Raw genomic sequence first — 17,283 nt, 5'->3', positions numbered from 1 at the left:
TAAAATTGTACCTCGTCCATCTGCTTCTGGGAAACTTCAAGACCACCAAGGGACTTGTTTGTCAAGACTTGTTAAACAATTTGTAATCTTGAACATGTGTTTCACTGTATTAACAAATGAATTGTTCAAATCAACTTAGCTGGTAAGCCAGAAAAACCACACTGATCAATCAAATGCTGACTCTGGGCATCTAGGAAAATAGATGTCTCTATGAAAAAAAATACAGCAGTAAAGTCATAGCAAAACTATGTAGAAGCTGAGCAACTCCCAGCTCCAACAATTGCACATATACTCACACAGCCGAGTGGAACTGTTTTAATGTTCCTCATAATGCAAAGTTACACTGTCGTGCCTTTTTTTTTTTTTTTTTTTTTTTTTTTTTTGCCTGTTGTAAAAGGTTCATACATCTGCTACCATATCCTCTGAGCAGCTTTATTTTAAACAAGGCCTAGTCAACCCGTATTCTGTTTTCAGTTGCTCTTTTTTGGAAGATCTAAAGCTAGATTCATCCCATTCCTCTCTTTTTCCTGGGCTTCTCCTCTCTTCAAAAGCAACTGTCATCTTAACAATAATCTTACCTTAGCTGCTGCATTTTCATAAGTATGGAAATTGTTGGTTATGGTGAAGTCAGTCTATAGATAAGTTTAATACCTTCCATTTGTCTGTGAAGAGGGAGGAAGATGAAGGGTGAAAATATAGTCTGAGGGTGGGATACCACAGGTGTAGAGTTGGTTAAAACTGTAAATTTGTCTTTTGGAAAACACTAGCTCTTCTCTTTTTTTGTTCTTTCTGGAAGAAAAGGAAAAAAATATCCAATTTTCTCTGGAGTGGAAACAATGAGAATGTAGTTGAAGAGTGCGGAATTATATATTTTGAGAATAATAATAGCAATTTGTAACTTCATTTCCAAAAGAAATATATTCTCACATATTGATTTGTTTTGTTTTTTATTTTCTGATTATTTCTTAACTTGTCTGTAGTGGCAGTGTGCAGTGCTTTATGAGTCACTGTGAGAGTAGTATCAACAGTATGAAAATTAACATAAGTCTCAAAACATAATGCCAGCCATTTTTGGAATCTCTTTCTAAAACTGAACAACAGCAGAAGAATCAGTTCTGCATTTTAAAATGAGAAATATTGTTAAGTGAATATAATTTACTGAAAAAAATACCAGTTTTCTAAATTTACATTTTCTGTCATAAAATATTTCAATGAAAATTAACCATTGGGACCTACACATCCCCCTTTCCTTCCCTGTTGGAGAAATGCTAGCCACTCTACCATTTTCATGTCCTTGTTGTGGTTAAGAATAAGGTGAATAAGATCCAGGAACATTTTTTAAAAAACAGTGTTTTGCAAGTATCTCTACCATTGCTAAACTTAAGGCTTGTCCATACTTGTAGCTGGTTGACTTCAATCACTTTTTACTAGTGTGGTGCATGTCAGCCAGCTAACCGTGTTTGTTTATTTATTTATTTATTTATTTGTGAATCCTGTCAAGTCACACACAGTTTTGTAAGTGTGAAGATGTGAGCTGAGTTAAACAGTCTAGATATAAAGGTATTCTTTCTTAAAGCACTGGCTTGTGCATCTATCCAGGCTTCCCAGGGATACCCTGTACAAATTTGTTGGGCTTCCTTTACTCTTTACTCGTGTTTCCACCGAGTGTTCCCAAGGTCTCATGACCAGATATCCTCTGAGAGTAAGTGATGGTGTGGAGCGTGACGTAAATCCCAGGTACAATGCTTCAAGCCTTTTAGTTTTGCATGAAGTCTCGTTAACAATGTTATTAGTTAACAGTTAATACGGCACTGGAGAGACAGGCAGTTAAGAAAAGTGGGCGCAGGCAGTGAAGGAGGGGAGAGGAACGCCGAGCGGGCTGCCTGATGGACCAGGGCAGCGGTAGGACCTCTGGGATCGCTTGCAGGGTGTGTGGCTCCCACGAGGTGTGAAGGCTTCTGTCATTCGAATTTTTACGGCCTTCCTGCCTGCTGGATTTTGAAGCTCTCTCTGCTTTGCTCACCTAGTCTGATATAAGTTCTCTGCCCCTTTTTTTTCTTCCCTAGAAGTATGCAAGAACACTTAACGCCGGTTGTGTGTGTTCATGGCTCTCTCTCTACGTATTTTCAAAAAAACTGTCTGACTGAGATGGCGGCGCTGCTTGAGTTAAATAATTGAAGGCTTGAAGGAAAACCAGTTTTATCATAGCAGCAGAGGCAAAAAAAGGAAAAGCATTAGAATTATTTTTCTGGCTTACAGTTTCATTAGAGCCCTCAGCTTTGAGCCAGCATGAGGTATTATGAGGTAATTTGGCCAAGTCATACTGCGCAAGACATTTCAAAGAAGAAAGATATTTTTTGATACTTTAAGAATTTTGTCAGTTACTGCAAAATTCTATTTATTTTGTGCTTTGCTGATCACTGACTGCTAGAAAAGAGAACTTAAGCCAAAGGATTATTTATATCATGTGGAGGTAGCAATAATAGTCCCACTACAGGCCAGCAGAATATTTAGCACAGACTATGATTCACTCCTTGGGCCTTTCTGCCGTTCAGGGTGCCAACGTATAATTTGTTCTGGCTGCCTGAAGCCCCCTTCTTGCAGCACTCTTTACTGTCAGTGCAGAGTATGTGCATTAAATCCCAAGATGGGGCCTGTAAGCTCAGCTGTGTAAGAGGAATATATTCAGTCATGTGATGAGGTATGTATTTCTGCAGGGGTTTTGCCACGGGATGCCCATACGTGGTCATACATCGGCACTGTGCATGGTACCAGAGTGGGGCAAAAGCTCTAGTCAGTGGCCTTGATGTGTTTCCCCATACAATAGATTAAGGGACTGTATGATTTGCTCTAGTGACAAATGTTGGCAAAAGAAAGATAAAATCTAGCATTGTTTTCTTTAAATTGTTTCCTCTGGTGCCAGTCCTGCCTGCTGAGGTATGCTGTTCATATTCGAATTGCTGACTTCTGTGTTCTGTACACAGAATTTGCTGGAATGAACCAAGTTTAACTTCTCAGCTGTAAAAGCAAGTAATCAAGATTTTTGACCTCTGTTGCTTTGGAGACTCTTGTACGCGACAACACGTTAGTGAGGTAGGTGTTTTCTCCCTCTAACTGTGTTCTGTAGGTAACAATGAACTAAATTCACATTCCTTCCGTTTTGCTTTATGAAACTAGATGAAAAACTGTTATCCAGCACAAATTAAAGTATCATTTTATGGTCCAAGAGTTTCTGGCCAAACATAATCTCCTGCTGAACCTCCATTGTTTCCAGGTGGATAATCTACAAAACTGAGCGAATCCTTAGGGAGACAAACGAATGGTAGCAAACTTCTGTGGCGACTTTTCAGCAAGTTATTTGTACCAGAACCTATTGAAATCACATGCAGCTCAGCTGTGCATGAGAATGAATAACATGGACACAAGGATTTATAATGTTTGTCTCCAGTTGTATTCTAGAAAGTTCTTTAATATGGCTCCAAAGTCCCATGCAGAGAGGGCCAACTTTCGTGAACAGGTAGTTTAACTTCTCATGCTGGTTTTCTCTGAAGGCTCAGTAGCACAGATAGCTTTCAAAGGCTTTCTGGAATTTGCTTTTATCCATTGCTGGTAGCCTGCCTTGCACGAGAGGATTAACCGAGGACACTTACGAGGGCTGGAAGGTATTCTTTGGCTGTTGTTTAGATTTTTTCCTCTTCATTTGGTTTTAATCTAATCTCTTCTGGGCACCAAGCAGAGCTGAAAAGTGAGTGACTTTTTATCTAAATTGAAGGGATAGCAGTTGATCAGATTTTCATCGTCTGTCTTTACTGTCATTGGAGCTTTCTCTGTGATCTGCAGTTGACTGAAAGAAATGAAAACTTAATTGAATTCTTTAGCTAGCTAGATGTTTATTTATAGATAGGTATGTTGAAGCATGGTGATGTAGGTCCCAATTCTGTGCCTTGTCATGAATAGCAAAACTTCTGTTGATTTCATTAAGAGCTGGAAGATCTTTGACTTACTTGGAAAAGCAGAATTAAACTTATCTTTGCGCTGTGATTTGGAATCAGTCATGTTTACTGGCAGTAAAATGGAGAACTAGATCATCCTGGTAAGGATTCAGGTAATGCTCATCATATTTTGTATTTACTTCTGCTTTTGTTTTCTTCCTATGTACTTGACATTAATATGGACCTATTCTATAGGTCTTACACCGTTAGAACAACATGACTTTGCATTAAGTGGACAAGCAGCTGAGAGAAGTGCATGGTTCTATCGAATGCAAATTATTTTCTTAAATGCCCGTGAGTAATAAAAAGCATGCAAAAAATGAACAGCATTTACATCTTAATTTTAGTACACCGCACGGCCACTACAACAAAGTTCCCTGAGGCTTTATTCTAGCTAGATCTATTGTCAGTACTAACCTCTTCTAGTCACTGTGCATTGATTCCACCAACACGTAGGGAACACTTCACTCTACCAGTCCAAGTTAAACATTAACGTAGCTTGTCTGCTTGCAAGATCTGTACTGCTTTTTACCTTAGAAAGTAAGCTCCTTGACCAGGGATTTGATCAAGTGAAGGAGAACCGCTCCCCCCACCAAATTCCCCAAACAGTGCCTTGAACTTTAATTTGTCAGTTTGATTTTCATTATAATAGAGCAGGGAATCATTTCAAAAAAACATTTGTTTTGACTGAATGGTTACATTTGCAAGTGTTTTGCTATATGAACATTGAAACAGATTTAAGAATGTGGAGGTGTGTATAATTTTTTTGTGATAAATGCCCTTGAATTCTTCTTGTTAATTCACCATATATTTCTAGATCTGATTTAAGCATTGAAGTGAGCACTGACAGCTTGTTTTATTAGAAAACAGGAGAAAGTTCTAAGAACCAGCAAAGGCTGGTGTCTGTCATCCCCCTTATATTATGCAGGTGGCTTTTCCCATGTATTTAAGCGCAGAAAAAATGTTGTTTCAGAGAAACAACTTTTTTTTTTTTTGATCTTTACCCATTGCTTCTTCTTAACAATGCTGACTGAAGTTCACCAACAAAATACTCTGAAACATTTATTCTCTGTCATAGTCTATAAGTTATAAAAAACAGCTGAGCCTTCACTGGGGCTTTTGAATATTCCAAACGAGTAAAAATATATCTGTCAACCTTGGAATTTAAATATTCTTATCACTAATGCCCAGTTTCCAACAATCAAAGAAACAACTCTAAGTTTTGAATTAAACTGCAATACATTTCATCGTAGGAAAATGGTTTCCAGGGTGCAGTAGCTTCTTCTCCTCCCTGAGAGTGTTATTAGTTCCAACTACTCATAACTTGTACACTGTGTCACTTAATCTGAACGAATGTGTGGAGTATGAAATTTGCTGTTGGTGGCACCATCCTTTTCTAGTCTCAGGAGTGCTTACTGCTTTGATGGTAGAAAATGAAGTCATATGCACTGGGCTAATAAAATAGATACTTTCACTGTATGCTGAAATCTAAAGATAATGGAAAAGACCTGATTATATCTGTGAACATTCAAAGGGATATCTGGATTACTCTAATCAATTATCTATACAGCTTAATAAGAATACTACAAGAATAAATGGCCTTCAACTTCAGCAGGAAGGAGAAGACCTTTAATTTAAGAATGAATCAGAAAGCCTTGCACTCTAGCGGTAAGAAATATGGATAGGCAAATTTGTCCTTTCTAATTTTGAATTAATTATCAGGCTGAGGGTTCAGTCACTGAATATGCTTTTTTTTTTTTTTTTTTTTTTTTTTTTTTTTTAAGAGGCTATAAAATGGACATTGGAGCTGAAAAGAGTAAAGAATGGCCTGCTTTCGGAAAGAAAGGTAATAGGGGAAGAGCAAGGAGGTGCCACAGTAAAAATCAATGTATTCAAAATATTAAGTATCAGCTTAAGATAGTCTAACCTTTTCATGGCTAGTAAGAATAGACTTCAGTTATATGAAAAATGGATCTCAAATTCAAATTAATTTTTGACTCCTCGAAAAAGAGGTTGAGGTATTTACCAAATTTCAAAATCTACAAAGTCAGCTCAGCTCTCATAGGAACAATTGTGCAATAGCAACGGCTGCCAAGGGTGTTTTGTAACCAGTATCACTGGGATATGCAAGACTCAACAAGATACCACAAGATACCTTGTAACGTGGTACATGTTAGAGTTGGTTAAGGTTAGTGAAATTATGCTACAGGAAGCTTGGGCTCATACAGCCTTTGAAATCCTACAGACTTTGAGATTTTTCCTAACCTAGATGATTCTAGGAACACATTGTAAGACCTGTTAAATAGTGGCATCAGCATTAAAAAGAAAGAATATATTTTTCAAAACATTTTTTACTGGTTTAGTTACTCTTTTATTCTTTCTTGCAAAATAGAGGTTGATTTTTGCCAGCATGAATACATTTTACATAGAATGTTTGGTATCAAAAGTGAAAAAGAGCAGAAAAATTACACACAAATGAATAGATTTTAATTGTGATTAATGCTTAATAATGATCATTGGCTGTTTTCAGGTAGTAGCAACTATTCATAGCCTTTTTTCCTTGAGAAGAATAGGTGATCTGGAATTGATTACTGGAGGCCTTTCTTCACCAAAACAGAATAATGCAGTATCACACATGGGATTATCCAGCATTTACTGAGAAACAAACAAAACATCATTTACAGATGATTCTGCCCCTGAGATTGAGACCTTTAGGTAAGAAGCTTCCTCCTGTGGAGAACTCCATGGGTATCAGTGCCTTTTTCTTTTTGCAGCCGTGATAAGCATTCTTATGGATCTAGTTGTAGCTCTTGGGTAATGCATATACAAGGGCAGCTTCCCTTTCTTGAAAACACTGGCTTCAGTGGAGCAGTCTGTTATATTAAGCTAATTTGGAATATAATTGTCAAAGGAGCTTTTAATTTCTAGAAAGGTTAGATAAATATCCATTCTGGACCTGATCAATCTGTAAAATTGTGAGTGTTAAAAACATTTTAGAAACTTAGAATAATTTAGGTTAGAAGGGACTTTTGGTGATGATCTAGTCTAAACTCTGCTCAAAGCTGGATGAATGTTACAGGTCTTGGGGTGAAGAATGAAAGAACTCCCTATAACACCAAAAAAGTCCATAGCTGACCAAGCCAATATTCCCGGTGAGTCCCAGAAAAGTGAATCAGCTTTTGTGGATACAAAATTGATGATTACTCTTCATCAAACTTACTGAACACCACATTGTCCACTTTGTGCTTACTTATGCTATTAACACTAGATTTTGCTACTTATCCCTGGAAAATCATTCTTCCTCAGTTTACTATCTTATCCTTTATTCTTCCAATTTCTTTTAAACCATTTCCCTATGTTTCCTCCTGTTTGTAATCTTTAAGTAGATCACCTGTGAGAATACTCCATTTTTGTTCTTTTTTTTCCATAGGTCCCTATATGTTTTGGAAATATCAAGGAAACCTCCTTCCATGCCTCCATGATTTTTTCTCTTTGAAGTGAGCCCACTCAGTGACCTGCCCATACTTTTGGGTGGGATGGCAAGGGTAGGTTGAATTATATATGGAACAACTGCTGTTTCTGCTGAAGTTAGACTTTTGCTTCCCAAATCTATGTATGTGAAGGATAAATGTAACTTTGAGATAGTCTCAAGTAATTGGAAACATGAACTCATAATTTTTCTATTCTCAGTTGCTCCAGACTCTTTTGAGGCTGATATGACCCACATTTTTTTCATGTAATTTGTATATTTTTCAGAAGAACACATGACTGGTGGATATGTAACGCCTAACGTTAGGTGAGCACCTCAAGAGGGCAATTCAACTGACAAGGCTGACAATCTGCCGCATGGGATTTCATCTTGTTTTATGACCCATTGGCCTAGCAAATCATTTTGATAGACCTTGACTACATATTGAGCTAGTCATCAATAGCCATTCGAGAATTATTTCTGAATAATTGCATGTGCCAATATATTTATTCCAACTAAATCTCCCCACACACTCTGGTTATTCAGGAATAGCTATTACACTTACAATTCGCACGCTCTCTTAATCCCAGTTGAAGTGTAAACAGATCGTCAGAGAGTCAATAACGTTAACATTAATCTTTTCCTGATGTCAAAGTGCTTGCTAATAGTTGTTTCAGGCAAAACACTATGACCTGGGTTTATCACACCTAATTCCAGCACTGGACTGAGATATCAGTGCTGTATTTTGAACTTTGTTTGCAGTCAGGCACACATGGATAAGGCTTTCCCCAAAAGCCAATCAGCACATCTGATGTCGAAGTCGTTTTCTGGAAGTGCCAGCGTCTCTTCCTTGATAGCAGAAAGCTCCAGAGGTGGTAGGCTGCTTGTTTAAGCTCCTCAGGTAAATGACAGTGTTCTGTGAGGAATCAGAAGTAGGGTGAATAAGTCTTTCATCTGCAGGAGAGGGTGTTCAGATTGGTATATTTATGTAGCCTTTAGGACACAATGAAATTGTCCAGGTCTCCTAAGGTAGTTTTATTTCCTACAGTTATTCTTGTCATAATTTTCAAGAAATAATTCAGTGTGTGGAGTGAGTATTGCTGAAGTAGCTATTTCTGTCTTGCTTTTAGTTTCATTTTAGTGTGGACTCCAAAATCCCATGATTTTTCAGTTCCAGTTAAACCTGTAATTAGTAGCATATTATCTAGAGCGAGGAAAGAGTGTGTGTAAGGCGAAGGAGTGTACATGTGAAAGAAAGTTGCTGTAGATAAATGCAGAAGAAAGAACCTAAGACAAAGGCAGGAAGGAGGAAACCTGGAAAATTAGTTCATCAGAATAGAAAAGCAAAGGGCAAAGATAATGTCCTGAAATTGGTGTCAGTTTATATAAATACGGTGGACCATGATAGCTGAGGAATGACCTCATGAAACTTCTGTTCCTGGTAGGTGGGATGGAAGTTGACGCAGCAATTTCTTTTGATTCCACACCTAAATCTGACAGCATTTGCAAGCTGGAAACCTGATTCAAACAAAATGCTCTAACCTGGCATGAAGACTGAGTAGTAGTCATCTGTTCTGGGACTGTATTGCTATTTCTACTTTAACCCTGGAACATTATAATGGAAAGTATCAGTGAACTGTATCTTCTGAGAAAAAAATCTGTTGTCTTTTTGAACTAAATCTTTCTTTGCCTGTGAGGATATACCTCAAGGTAATATCCTTCAAAAACAAAAATAAATAAGGGTATGGCTTCCATCAGCAACTCCACTGCTAGTCATACATATAATTTAATAACATTCTGTGTAACCTTTCCATCTTTGAGACTCCGGGAGAGAGGACTTTTGAAATAGTAGTGTGCATCTTCATTACAGAAACTGAGACTGATCTAAATTTGTTATTGACTAGAAACAACCCAGATGGTGATGGCCATTCATTTCTACACATGAAGGGAACATCTGAGGTGGGTGCGAGCCAGAAGTATGTTGTTAGGAAAGTGAACTTTCCTAGAATGCAAAGTATGTTTACACGAACCATTTGTTCAGTAGTTTCAGACACGTGTATTTGCATCTGATGTATCTGACTGGATAATTCATAGAAAGAAAGTCCTTAAATTAGCAGACTAAGTTCATCAGTATAAATTTACCCACTGCAATTGAAACTTGTTACAAATACTCCCATTCTGTCTTCATTCTGTATTTCATGTAGAAAACCTTCTCTGATGCATTTAACCTCACCACTGGCCCTTCTTTATTCAGATAGATCTGAAATGCTTGACACTTTTTGGTGAAACTCTGGCCCATTGAAATTAATAGGGAAACTGCCATGGATTCCCATGAGGATTTTTCTATTCTATAAAAGAAACCTGATAAAAGCAAAACACATTTAAGATTTGGATTTATGTTAGACAATGAATGTTAAAATGATGACCATACTTAATTAAACCACATTCTCTTTTACACTGTTTTCCTGTTATTTAACCTGTTTTTAATTAAGAAACTGTCACTTCTGCGTGTATTGTTCTACATATGGAATTTAAAATTCCTATATCACCTTGAGCTTATATTTAATCAATAAAAATGTACATTTTTTTTGTATTTTAACCAGCTCCAGACCTCTAATGCTGATGTCAGTAGTTGGATCTTATTTTTTAATTTTTTTCTGTAAATTGTTTTTCAAAATATTGAAGAACAGCTGTCTGATATAAAATCCTATGCAAAACAATTCTTGCTATGTTATGGTGAATAGATACTTTAAATTCTGATCTTCTGCTTTCTGTCTATAAACCAATTATTTAGTCTTATAATTTTCCTTATCCAGTTTCATAATTTTCTTGAGGGCAGCTTATATTTAATACTATATGCACTAATCTATCAAGTGAGAAATTGTGAAAGACTTTCTGAGAATCCAGATATCTGTGCTGCTATTGTTCATGTCAATGGCTATTTCCCACAGAACCTTGAAGTTAATAAGAGTAGTTTGATATAATTCAGTTCATAAATCTGATGTGATCTGGTTTGGTACATCTTTATGCAGTTATAGATCTTTTATATCTTTAACTTTTCTTCTACTGATTTTTAGCCATTTCAAGTGGAGCTGAGGCAGAATTAAAACTGCTGAAGTTGAAGAAATCACCTGGTGATCTCAGTGAGTTCTGGAGAATGTTTTTTCCACTATTTAGTTTTAGAAGTATTAGCACAGGTATATTAGCAGAATCCATACAGCAATATACTTCATAACATGTTAGCTTAGACTAAGGTCATATTAAACACAAATTGTTTTTCTTTTTTCGTTTGTATGATATTGATATATTTTTTTATCCTTAGGTTGATATATTCTTGCAGAGTCTAATAAGGTATATTTTAACATATATTAAAAACACTTGTATGAGCTATACCAAGGTAAATGAGCAAAAACATCACTAACAAGCAATGCTGTAATTGCTTAAAACTGGAAAGCAATTAGAATCAGAACCAAGAGAGTATAGTGAGGCAAAGCTGGTACGCAGACACTTCGTAACGGCCCTAGCAGCTGGGGAAGGGTGTTGTATTGTAAATATAGATGCCAAATTATGAATGTAGTCAAGCATAAGGGTAACCGGGTTATTGTGTTTGTATAGAGGCTTTTTCTTTCCTAAAAATGCTAGATGTGTGAGTGTTTTCTTAAAGTTTTCCATAATCCAGCCATTCAGCAGCTTCAAGAGTCAAGACATCTGCTTTGGAGATGTACTCATGTTTTGACGAGCCTTAAAGCATCGAGGGGTTTGACATAACACTGAAATGAAATCTTTGATGCTTGACAGCTGCTGGCTGCATGGAATGCTGTTTTTTTTAAGTTTCAGTGTGATGTTTACTATACATAATGTGAATGCACATCATTTTAAAGAACAGTTTTTGTTTCCTTTACCCAGAGCTTTCTGTAGAAGTGTTAAATGTATGGGAGTTACATCCTTTCAGGGAAGAATGCTGGCAGTTTTAACAGCTCTGAGTGTGTGTATGTACGTGTGTGTGTAAGACTGAAGAGAGGGCAGGAAAAGGCGAAGGGAAGTTTTGCACGTGTTGGCAGAGAGATGCCATCAGATGTAAGGCTGGAACTGACATTATCGTCTTGGCATGCCTGACCCAGCGCTCACTGCACATCAGAGAGGAGCTGCAGTTGGGAGGCTGTCAGGCTTAATAAAATAAATTGAACGTACCACAGAAGCAGTTGCAAATGCTCTTATAGTACTACTAATGTAAGCTGCAAAGCCAGATGGTGAACTTCTGACTCATATGAGTGTGCAACACAGGAGTAGTCCCATTCTCATTGAATTACTGTGGCCAGGGAGACCTAAAGAAAAAAAACAAAATTATGCAGCATAGGAGCAGGCGACTCACGGCTGCTGTCTAGCTCCTCTCTAATCTGCAGACTGATCACAGAGCCACTTACAAGTGCTAGTTTACGCTGGTGTTATGGCAGCCCTTAGGGCAATTTCTGTGCAACATTTTATTTAGTGTTTATTAAAGATGGCATATGCCCAGCTGCTGTTGACCAGCGATAATCACTTTTCACTCCGGCTAAAGGGAGAGAACAACGACCTCTGCCTTCACATGGTGGTGGTAGAAACAATAGGAGCTGGTGTCCAAGATTGTGGAAGAACCAAGCAGGAGCCAAACCCCATGGGATGAGGAGTTTCCCAGGATGTGCTTGCCAGTTCAGTTGAGCTGCAGCTGTCCGTGCAGGAGGGACGCTGGTGCTGCCGTACTTACTGGGAGGGCAGACTTTTGAAACAACTATATGCACCTTCAGCATTATTATTTTTTTCTTTTTGTTTGATAGACTTTGTATACATTGTAGGACTTTGTATACATTCTTTGTAAATAAACAGGGCAATAAAAAACAATACCTGATTTATATTATCAGTTCCTCCTCCTAACAGAAGCAAGCAAGCAAAGCCCCATTTACTGGCAAACAGGCAGCTGAAGGGGAAGCAAACTTTCCTTAATTTAACCAAGCCTCAGTACCTGTGGCAGATTTTCAAATGTGCCTAGCCTTCCTCACTGCTTTTGGGGCCACTCCTGCGAGTGTTGAAAATTCTGGTCCTGAGCCAGCAGCAGGGTGGATTGTGTGAGTGTTTTGAAACGTGGAAATAGCCCTGTGACTTCAGCAGCACTATATGCTTAAATTAAACATGTGCTTAAATGCTTCACTGGTGTGGAGCCAGAATGCCTGGTACCTTATAGGACTAAGTCCTTGAAAATTTAATTAATACATTTCAGTGCCAAAATGGGGACAAAGTTCTTTTGAAAAGCTGTCCACTAAGTTAGGTATCTGTATGTTGAATGCTGAGTTTTCCTGAAAATTTAGCCTTTAAATATCAACCCTGTTAATTTGCATTGATGAGCATTTTAGCAGAAACACACAGTCGGTATTTTTATTCTAAATAGTGTATTAAATTTATTAAATTAAAACCCCACACATGAAATTGCCTTTGATTTTTCCAGAATGTCTCAGAATCAATTTGCAGTAGTAGTCATTGCAACAGAGATTACATCAGCCTTGTTTTCATGCATAGGGCCTTGGATCTTTACTAAACCGATACTAGCCTTTGCTCTACTTGTGCTTAGGAGACATTATAGGGCTAACTGTGCTGTTTTATGGATGTGGCTAAAACTGTATTTATCTGTGCAAGGTTTGCTCATGGTGTTATGCTTACAAATTTCCATAATTAAGACATACTTTACAGCTGCAAAAGAGAACCATTTTGCTAGGATTAATTTTGACTGTTGAATTTATGAAAAGGGGATTTTTTTGGTGGTACAGCTTTGATTACACTAGTTTTTTTTGCTGGTCTACCATATTTTTTTCATACCTTTAACAAAGCTATGTCAGTTATAATGGTCTGAAACCAACAACTGCAGGTTGTTTGTGAGGCTTTTGATTTCTTGCTGTCTTCTAAAATAACCAGAATGTTGAGGACTATCTTGGAAGCTGAATTTACATTTAATGTTTTTATGCTTACATAGTTATTCAAAATGCAAGCACCATGGAATAACTTTTATGGCAATTTTATATTAAAAATGGGAAAATCTTAGAATTATGTAGCAAAATCACAATTACAAACAAGCAGTTTAAACAGCTGTTGTTCTTACTATATAAAAAATTATTGTCCCATAATATGAAAGATATTTATGAACATTATTCATTGGTAACCTAGAGTTCCTAGTTTGTGACGATTTATATTTGTAGAGAATGTCTCAGTAGCTCGGGAATTGCTTTAAAGCATCAGAAGCAGTTTAGGTTTGCAATTTTGCTGCTAAATAGTACCATCTTTCTATATTCTCTAGAAAGTTTTCCTTTCTTAGTGATGAGTCAAATATCCAAAATGGGAGATGTAATGTTTGAATAAATCCAGAACACTGCACGCAGTGTAGTTGCAGATGTTACTACTTGTCAGTCTGAATGATTAGAACAAATTCAAAGTTAGCATCCTATGGAAAAAAAAAAGTCACTGTAGTAATATTTACCTTCAAAAGGGAAAACACATAAAAATGAGATAGCTTATTGAAAAGAAATTTAAAAGAGCATCCAACAAGGTAAAATGATTAAAGACCATACACCAGAGGCTCAAAGTAAAAGTGTACCACCTATCAAAAGCAAATTTTTAAAAAAGGGATCTTTCTCTAAAACTAGCTTAGCCAGCTACACAGCAACAAGATACTGCTTGCCGGTGGAATAAAAAACCAGCAGGACAAGATGAATTCTATTCCAGGATTCATAGTTTGATTGCAGGAGCTCTAGAAGAACTCAAATATGGATTTATTTAAATTATTAGTTACAGTGTGGAGTTTATGTTCAAATTGGCCTCATTATTAAAGAAACAAGTACGGTTAAAATGTATTGCCATTTTTTGAAAAAGTTCCAGCTGGCATGCTTCAGACAGTTAATCTGGCTTCTGTGTTGGGTGAAATGTAAGAAATATGATGAAAGATGATAATTAGTAAATACTAGTGATAAAATTGGTTAGATTAGGATGGATGAGAGTAAACTATGAAGAAGTGCAAAAAGACCTTATGAGACTGACTAGATAACAAAATAGTAAATGAAAAGCAGCATAAATCTTCATGTACAGAATAGTAGACTTTGAGTGACCATTACCTTCAGCAGTGAGACTTTCCTGTTATGATAAAAGTCCCATGAAAACATCAGCTCAGTGTTTAGTACAGTTTAGAGACAAATATAGTATTAGGAATTATTAGGAAAGGAATAGAGAACAGTTCAGAAAGCATGATTATGGCAATATTTGTATTCAGCATTTACCCATGCCTTGGACAGTGCCTGCAGTTCTACTCCTCTTGCTTCGTCAAGGATATACTAGAAATTGAAAACATTCGGAGAAGGGTAGTGAGGATGATCGAAGATGTGGAACAAGTTCTGTACTGAGTAAGATAGGATGCTTTAGGCTGAGAAGAAATAACTCAGAGATCTACAAAATCATGACTGGTATGGAAAGAGTGGTTAAAGATCAGGTGTTCATTGTTTCTTCCAATACAAGAATAAGAGACCATCAAATGAAGCTGGTGGGTTCTTGATTCAGAACAGTTGAAATGAGGTTTATTTATGGAAATGGTGAAACTTGTGTGGACTTGTTGAATTTCCTGTCAGACTATTGTGGATACAAGATGTTTTCATGAGTTCACAAGGGAATGGGACAATGTGAAAGAGAGATCCTCTGGAGGTTACTAGATAGACAAAACACATCAAGCTCAGGAGCACCCCTGAGCTGAAAACAGCTGGAAGCTTGGAGAATGTTTAGATGGAAATATTATATATGGTTACCCTTTCAGTCTTAATGTGCTTGTGGTCACTACTGGAAACAGGATATTGGACTGGGTGGATCTGTAATTTGAACTGCTGTGAGCATTCTCATGTTCTTCTGTATGTGCTTACATGTGTAATAAATATGATACACTGGGATTTTCTAAAAGCTTTTGAAAAGCCTCCTACTGTTTTAAGATGGAAAACCTTCTCATGAACTAATAGCTACTCAGAGGTAAAAAACAAGAGATAAGAATAAATTACCAGTTTTCATAGAGGGATTGTCAGTGTGTTCTCCCATAGAGTCTATGGGACGACCTACATTGTTACACCTGTTTATAAATGACCTAGGAAAAGACTATGAGGGACTGCTAAACACAAAGGAGTGGACATAGGTTTTGAATCAAGAGATACCTGAACTGCAAGTTGCCCAAAAGCTAGACATCACCCCATGCTTGTTCTGTTTTTATGGTCTTTCCTTAAGTGTCTCATACTGGCTGGCCACCTTCAGACACTAGGTAGACTTTCAATCTGACCTTGTTCAGTCAATCTTATACTCTTACGAATCAAGTATGCTCTTGCCTATTTTGTTGACTTGTCAGACTACAGAAATAAAAGCAAAATTGTCTATTAGTTACTGCAGTTGTTTCAGGCTGGAGTCAGACTATATAGAGGTTTAGTGCTTTTATGAATTAATTTACTGATTGTTTTTTTCTGGCACTGATTGCTGAACCCTATCAATTCACTTTTCTGTTATTTCCTCTTTCACTCACAGCTCACAGACTTTGCTATTATTCAGTTTGGTGTCTCTAAATTATACTTTGGAATGTATTTTCATACAGTAGTTTAAGTGGGGGTAGAGGGATAGTGTAGTGGTTATCACATCTGCTTTACATGCTGAAGGTCCTGGGTTCAAGCCCCAGTGGAACCAGCACCAGGAAATCCTTGGGAGGTTGAACTAGATGATCTCCAGAGGTCCCCTCCAACCTTACTGATTCTGTGATTCTGTCTATGAAATCAAGTTTACCTTGACTTCACACATCTCATATTTCCAAGAATTAATCCTGATTGAGAGAGATGAATGGGGATACATTGAACATATTCATACCTAATTTCTGTCAATTATAAATGCCTGAAGAATTTTTTGAAAATCTCATTCATATAACTAAATATTTCCTATCCTGTTATGATTATATATTTTACTGAACTAATCATGATAAAAATGACAATTGAGAGCTTGCCTGATGATTCACTTCAGCAAACCATACATACTTCAAACAGTAGAAACATAGGCAGTACTGATTCTCTGTTTAAAAACTGGCTATGAAAATTAAATTTAAAGGCTCTGAGGCCCTGCAGTGGTGCTGAATAAACATCTAATAGTAATAATATGTTCAATACATGAGTGCCACTGCTAACTTAATTCCTGTTCAGGATATCAAGAATCACAGACACCTTCTTCCCACTTGATTGCTGTGTTTAATTTGTTTGTTCATGTAACCCAATACTTTGGATTATAATAGAGACCAACAGTTCATTCTCCAAAACAAGCCAAGAAAAGCAGAAGAGGCTCAAACATGATGAATATCCATCATGAAGAGCAGCTAGCTTTTTTATTTTTTTTTAGTAACAATTTGCTTATTTTTAAATTGACTTTTATGTAAGGCTTTTGAAATCCTTCTGTTTAAATAAAATCTTTAGTTTGCATGAAGGAAATATCTAATGCTGTCAGACTGCCTACTGTGGACAACTTAAATGACCTTCTTTAAGCATCTTAAATGAAATATTGGCTGAATAATCAGGATATTAATTACAATTCTGAATCATATGCTGCTGTGTCTGCCCCTTGGTAGCCAGCAGCCAGAGCAGACATGATGTCCATTGATGACTGGTCTTGTGGTCCGCGCATGTGAATCCTTTGAATATTATCAAAGTAAACACTCAAGGCAGGAACTCATCATCCTGAGGCAGTAATTTTAATAGGTAAGCTACGATAAACTTGTCTTCTCTGAACAGTATTGCAAAATGT

The 17,283-nt window shown here is 37.0% G+C and overlaps 1 non-coding gene across 1 annotated transcript; it reads left to right on the top strand.

Moving 5' to 3' along the window:
• The first annotated feature begins 16,115 nt into the window (after positions 1-16,115).
• Positions 16,116-16,185, top strand: TRNAV-UAC (transfer RNA valine (anticodon UAC)). Its single transcript has one exon. It is a non-coding gene; the product is annotated as a tRNA-Val (tRNA).
• Positions 16,186-17,283: the final 1,098 nt, after the last annotated feature.

Source organism: Rhea pennata, chromosome 2 (genome assembly GCF_028389875.1).
Source record: "Rhea pennata isolate bPtePen1 chromosome 2, bPtePen1.pri, whole genome shotgun sequence".
In the NCBI taxonomy this organism is placed as follows: Eukaryota; Metazoa; Chordata; class Aves; order Rheiformes; family Rheidae; genus Rhea; species Rhea pennata.
This window is presented reverse-complemented; position numbering and strand designations above follow the sequence as displayed.